This window comes from Hylobates moloch, unplaced genomic scaffold (assembly GCF_009828535.3).
Source record: "Hylobates moloch isolate HMO894 unplaced genomic scaffold, HMol_V3 SCAFFOLD_13, whole genome shotgun sequence".
Lineage (NCBI taxonomy): Eukaryota > Metazoa > Chordata > Mammalia > Primates > Hylobatidae > Hylobates > Hylobates moloch.
Genome location: NW_026652288.1, coordinates 33,392,095 through 33,399,105, shown reverse-complemented (window position 1 = coordinate 33,399,105; position 7,011 = coordinate 33,392,095). Strand labels below are relative to the sequence as shown.

The following is a 7,011-nucleotide window of genomic DNA, read 5'->3' as shown; positions in this document are numbered from 1 at the left end:
TGTTGGAAAAACAAATGTACAAAACAGTATGTATCTTTTTGCATAATCAGGCCTACAACATATACCAATGTAAAGTATCTTAAAATAACAGAAAAAAGGAGGGGATGGAAGACAAGCTGTATTGGAAAAAAGGAAATAATACCAGATGGTAACTTGAATCAACAGGAACAAAGAAAGAGACCAGAAATGGTAAGTAAGAAAGGTAATATAAAACCATTTATAAATATATTGTTGCTCTCCTTTATTCTAGCAGCTTCTTTAAAATACATAAAATTATACAAAGTAATAATTATAACAATGTATTCTTGGTCTTGTAACATATAACTAGAATATGTGTAACAATAATACCACAAATAAGAGAAGCAGGACTAGAAATATATAGGAGTAATGTTTCAATATCTCACCGGACTTAAGTTAGTGTAAATCTAAAGTACAATTGACCCTTGAACAACACAGGTTTGAAGTGCACAGGTCAACTTATATGTGGATTTTCCTACACCTCCGCTTCCTCCACTTCCAACCTGAAGACAACAAGAATGAAGACCTTTATGATGATCCACTCAATGAATAGCAAATATATTTTCTCTTCCTTATGATTTTCTTAATAAAATTTTCTTTCACCTAGCTTACTTTAAGAATACAGTATATATAGATGTAACATACAAAATATATGTTAATTGACTGTTTATGTTATCCATAAAGCTTCAGTTCAACAGTAAGCTCTTAGTTGAATCTGGGGGAGTCAAAAGTTATACATGGATTTTCAACTGCATTGTGGGGGTGGCTCCCCAAACCCCACGTCATTCAAGGTCAACTGTAGATACCATTAGGTTATGATGTGTATGGTGAGCCCTAGAGCAATCACTGAGAAAATAAATGTAGTGAAAAAAATCATTAAAGGAATTAAGTTTTTCCACTAGAAGATATTCACTTGGTACAAATGAAAGCAATAAAGGGGAGAAGAACAAAACAGCTATGACACATATAGAAAACAAAAAGTTAAATGACAGACATTAATTTAACTGTATCAATAATAACATTAAATGTAAATGATGAAACAATCCAACTAAAAGACAGAAATTATCACACTGGATTAAAAAAATGTGGAATCTGATGCTAACTCCAAGTATATAGAGTCAGAATTAAATTAAATTGTAAGTCACCCAATTGGTGTTCAGAGAGTTGGAGAACTGCTTAGTGCAGAAAAAAACTCACACATCTGGTATCCAAAGTGGTGGCTGAAAGTGTAGAGAAACAGTGTGTTTTGCTCAACCACTGACAATTGGAGACAAGTACTGTACCTTCAGCACTAAATAGAACAATTAGACAGAAGACGAAGAAGAAAACAGAAGACTTGAACAACACTGTAAACCAACTAGACCTGAGAGACATCTATTCAACACTTCACCCCAAAACAGCAGAATACACATTCTCTTTAAACATAGAACATTCTCTAGAGGAGACCATACGTTAGGCTATAAAACACATTCCAATAAATTGAATAAGACTGAAATCATATAATATATGTTATCAGATCACAATGGAATGAAATTAGTAGTAATAGAAAAAAAATTGGTAAATTTATAAATATGTGAAAATTACACAACCTACTACTAAATAATCAATAAGATGAATAAGAAACCACAAGCAAAATTAGATAATAAAATGAATGAATAAAAAGACATAATACACCAAAACTAATGCAATCCAGCTAAATCAATTGTAGGAGCCAAGCGAAAAACTTCCCTTTCACCCTCTGAAGTTTTGCTGAAAAGTCAACTCGCAAAAGGCAGATTAATTAGAGAAAAGGCATACAAATGTATTAACATGTTTACAGAAAGAACCACAGAGTGATCACCCATCCACCAACAGAGTTCAGAAGCTTATATACCATCTTGAGGTTACAGAAAGAATGGGGCTTGGATACTGGCCAAACAGATTATGGGAGAGAGAAGAATTCTGTTGAGGGGCAATAAAGAGGAACAGAGATTAATTGGTACATAATTCTCTTTGGATTTGAATGACCCTGGGAGAAAGACATTATCTTGTGAAAGGCTCTGTTCAGATCTTGCTTCATGCTTGGTCTTACAGGGAGAAGAAAAAACTAGTTTTTCATTTGTTTGTTTGTGTGTTTGATATGGGGTCTCACTCTGTCACCCAGGCTACATTGCAGTCACATGAACATGGCTAACTGCAGCCTTGGCCCCCTGAACTCAAGTGATCCTCCCTCCTCAGCCTCCCAAGTAGCTGAGACCACAGGTGTGCACCACCACACTTGGCTAATTTTTAAACTTTTTTTTTGTAGAGACAGGGTCTCACTATGTTGCTTGGGCTGGTCTTGAACTCCTGGGCTCTAACAGTCCTCTCCCCTTAGCCTCCCAAAGTGTTGGGATTACAGGTGTGAGCCACCACACCAGCCAAAACCATTGTTTCTGTTGTTGTTGGTCAGGATTTGGGGCAGATAAAGGAGCTTCGGAGAACAACTTCCTCAAGGCTTTGTGAGTGTAGGTGGTAGGGGGAGGTCAGAGAAACCATAAGCCTTCTTCTTCAGTTCAGCATGTCAAAGCACCACATTTTGGGGCATCAGTTTTTGAGCCCCGACACAATACTCAAGGGGAAATTTTAAGCTGTAGACAACTATATTAACAGAGAAGAATAATAACCTAAACTTGCAGCTTAAGACACTGGAAGAAGGTCGGGCATGGTGGCTCTCGCCTGTAATCCCAGCACTTTAGGAGGCCGAGGCAGGTGGATCACCTGAGGTCAGGAGTTCGAAACCAGCCTGGTCAATATGGTGAAACCCCGTCTCTACTAAAAATACAAAAATTAGCCGGGCGTCGTGGCACATGCCTGTAGTCCCAGCTACTTGGGAGGCTGAGGCAGGAGAATAGCTTGAACCCGGGAGGCGGAGGTTGCAGTGAGCCGAGATTACACCACTGCACTCCAGCCTGGGCAACAGAGTGAGACTCCAACTCAAAAAAAAATAAATAAAATTAAAAAAAACACTTGGAAGAAGAAGAACAAATTAAATTGGGAGCAAACAGAAGAAAGAAAATACTAAAGGGTGAGGGCAAAAAAAAAAAAAAAAAAAATAGAAAACAACGGAGAAAATCAAAGAAGCCAAAAATTGGTTCTTTGAAAAGATAAAGAAAATGGAATTTTAGATGCACTGACCAAAAACTAAGAGAGAAGAAACACTCAAAATTTTAAAATCCATAATAAAAGAGGGAACATAATGATTACCTTATGGAAATCATAAGAGTTATAGGTGACTACCATAAACAACAGTATGCCAACAAATTAGATAACATAGAAGAAATAAAATTTTCTTTTATATATATATATATTTTTTGTAGAGACAGGGTCTCACTATGCCACCCAGGCTGGTCTCAAACTCCTGGCCTCAAGCAATCTTCCTGCCTCAGCTTCCCAAGCACTGGGATTATGAAAAAATTCTTAAAAAGACACAAGTTGTTGCGGCCAGGCACAGTGGCTCACGCCTGTAATCTCAGCACTTTGGGAGGCCAAGGTGGGCGGATCACTTGAGGTCAGGAGTTCTAAACCAGCCTGATGAACATGGTGAAACCCCATCTTTACTAAAAATACAAAAATTAGCCGGGTGTTGTGATGGGCACATGTCATCCCAGCTACTCTGGAGGCTGAGGGATAAGAATCACTTGAACCCAGGAGGTGGAGGTTGCAGTGAGCTGAGATTGTGCTCTGAAGCACAAATCCTATTATGTCTTGAGGCCAGGGCCCAGTCTTTTGCATGAAGGGTTGGTCAGTCGTCATCTGTGTGCTGTCTGCAGGAGGAAGTAGGGGCTAAGTTGGCCAAGGCAATGCTCTGCCAAGCCCATGTTCTGGAGAAAGGGGGTGGCAGTGAGCACTAAGCAGCCAGCACTCACTGTAGCAGGGGCCTGGGCGGGCATGGTTGAAGGGTACTGCACTATTTGTTCAGGAATTAACATCTCTTAAGAAATGGCCGCCACTCCTTCAGTGATTACATACCAAGCACTGTACTCAAAAATGGGCTTAGATTTTCTCATTTAATCCCCACAACCCATGGAGAGATAAACAACTTTTTTCCTCCTTTTGCAGATGAAGAAACTAAGGCTAAGTAACATTAAATAATGTTTGAAATTACAGATAATAGGCCAGGTGAGATGGTTCACACCTGTAATCCCAGCACTTTGGGAGGCCGAGGTGGGAGGATCACCTGAGGTCAGGAGTTCAAGACCAACCTGGCCAACATGGTGAAACTGTGTCTCTACCAAAAATACAAAAATTAGCTGAGTGCAGTGGCAGGTGCCTATAATCCCAGCTACTTGGGAGGCTGAGGCAGGAGAATCACTTGAACCTGGGAGGCAGAGGTTGCAGTGAACTGAGATCATGCCACTGCACTCCAGGCCTGGGAGACAAAGTGAGACTCTGTCTCAGAAAAAAAAAAAGAAATTACAGATAATAAGAGGCAGAGCCTGGATGAGAATCTAAGGTGATTTACTCTAATGTCCAAGCTGTGAACCACCATTTGGTCATTATAATGAGCCTGTAAGTTTTATATCCCCAATCTACAAATAAGGTTTTATCAGATCCATTAATGTACCTGTACTTATGTAACTGGTATGTACTAGACATTGATGGCACACAGATGATTAAAATGGCAGAGAAAACATATGTTACACATGACCCATTTCACTGAGTGACAGAGCAAGATCCTGTGTCAAAAAAAAAGAAAACGAAAAATTCACGGAGTTCTAAAAGAAGCATAGATGAAAGATATGGGTTGGGTTGGTACCAGTAAGGATGATTTCAGCTGCAAATAATAGAAAACCTATTTTTAGCTGGCTTTAACAATAATTGAATTATTGATTCAATTATTCAATTGATTTATTGTCTTACATATCAAGTAGTCTTGAGGAATGACATTTCCAGGGCGATTAAGTCAGTAACTCAATGTTAATTTCAAAGTTCCAATTATTTCCATCTTTCTGTTCTTCCATTTCAGCCCTTTGGCCTTTCTCTTAGGCGTGTCCCCTCATGATCACAAGAGGGCTGCCATAGCTCTACATGTCACCTCCTCACCAATAACATCCACAAACTAGAAAAGAGATATTTTTCTTAGGCTCCCTCAAAAAGGAAAACAGACACATTTATTCAGTGCCATGATCAGACTGTTACATTTAGCAATCAACAGCATGGATGCAAATAGAAAAAAAATCTTCATTAAAACCCTTTGTTGGAATGCTTTACACTTTCCACAGAACAGAAACTAAAATAACTTGTTATACAATTAGTCACAAATACAGTCCTCAAGTTTTTTGCCCACACACATGAGTATCTGTCGAAAACATGTCTTCTTTGTAGCAGCTAGGTCCTGCCACCACTGCATTTGGCTGAGTTCACAATCTGTTGTAACTTGTAGCTTCCCTGTCACTTCTCTAGCTCTCCTCTCCTGCTAAGCTTTGTTTCCTGGCAGTAATTAAAATTTTCTGACACTGCCATAGCTACTACTGCTACCAGAATGGCCATATCCACCTTGGTTTCATGGTTTGGCACATTATTGGCCTCCACCACCATAGGGGCCAGAGTTTCTGCTTGCAAAGTTTCCTCCCTTCATGGGTCCAAAATTTGAAGACTGATTGTTATAATTGCCAAATCACTGTAGCTTTTACCACCTCCAAAATTGCTTCCATCATTACCAAATCCATTATAGCCATCCCCACTGCTGCCATATCCAACACCACCAGGGCTGCCACCAAAGCCACCACAACCACTGAAGTTTCCTACATGACCAAATTTGTCATTCCCACCAAAACCATCTCCACAACCACCACAAAAGTTTCCAAAACCACTTTGACCTCTTTGGCTGGATGAAGCACTAGCCATCTCTTGCTTTGAAAGGGCTTTCCTAACTTAACAGCTGTGGCCATTCACAGTATGGTATTTTTGAATGACAATCTTATCTACAGACTCCTGGTTGTCAAAGGTTGCAAAGGCAAAGCGCCTTTTCTTGCCACTGCCTCGGTCAGTCATGATTTCAGTCACTTCAATTTTTCCATACTACTCAAAATAATTTCTTAGGTGATTTCTTCAGTGCCTTCTTTAATGCTGCCAGCATATATCTTTTTCACAGTTAAGTGGGCACCTGGTCTTTGAGAATCTTCTCTTGAGACAGCTCTTTGGTTCCACAACTCTTCCATCCACCTTGTGTGGCCTTGCATTTATGGCTGCATCCACCTCCTCCACAGTGGCATATGTGACAAACCCAAAGCCCCTGGAGCACTTGGTGTTTGGATCTCTCATGACCACGCAGTCCATGAGCATTCCCCATTGCTCAGAATGGCTCCTCAGGCTCTCATCAGTTGTTTCAAAGCTCAGCTGTCCAATGAAGAGCTTCTGCAGCTGTTCAGGCTCTTTTGGAGACTCTGACTTTGACATGAGGGCAGTGGAAAGAGAGACTTTAATGATGCTTCCTTGGTGGCGTCCACAAGCAGAAAGCTAAGCTTCCTTTTTAAGGTAAGAAACACTTTCCCAGAATCTCCCAGCAGATTTCCCTGTGTTAGTAATTAGAATTACATCACATGATTATTTCTAACACAGTCACTGGCAAGGGAAACAGAATTATTACAATTGGCTTAAATCAGTCAAGATTCAACCCCTAGGTCCAGGAAGAGGCCCCTGCTACTTCCGACGCATGGCACCACTAAAAATATCAGTGTTGTTAAGTGGAAAGAAGAGAGGATATGGGGAGGCAGCTGAGGTCTGCCATGGTGTGAAACAAGGAAGAGGCCCTAGATAAGGCAATCCTTGAGCTAAATTTTAACATGCTAGTAGAGATATGCCAGATTAAGTGAACATATGAAGGAGTGGCTTGAAGAGCAGGCAAGGCAGAGAGAGGGGCATTCTAGACAAGGAGACAACATGAACAGAAGCATAAAGGCTAAGGAGAGAGTGAAAAACTATAAGCTATTTGCTGAGTTATAAAATGATAAAAGATGAGATTATTGAGCT

General features: G+C 40.1%; 1 pseudogene; it reads right to left on the bottom strand.

Moving 5' to 3' along the window:
* Positions 1-5,479: 5,479 nt before the first annotated feature.
* On the bottom strand, positions 5,480-6,438 carry LOC116480018 (heterogeneous nuclear ribonucleoprotein A1-like; annotated as a pseudogene).
* Between the last annotated feature and the right edge of the window lie 573 nt (positions 6,439-7,011).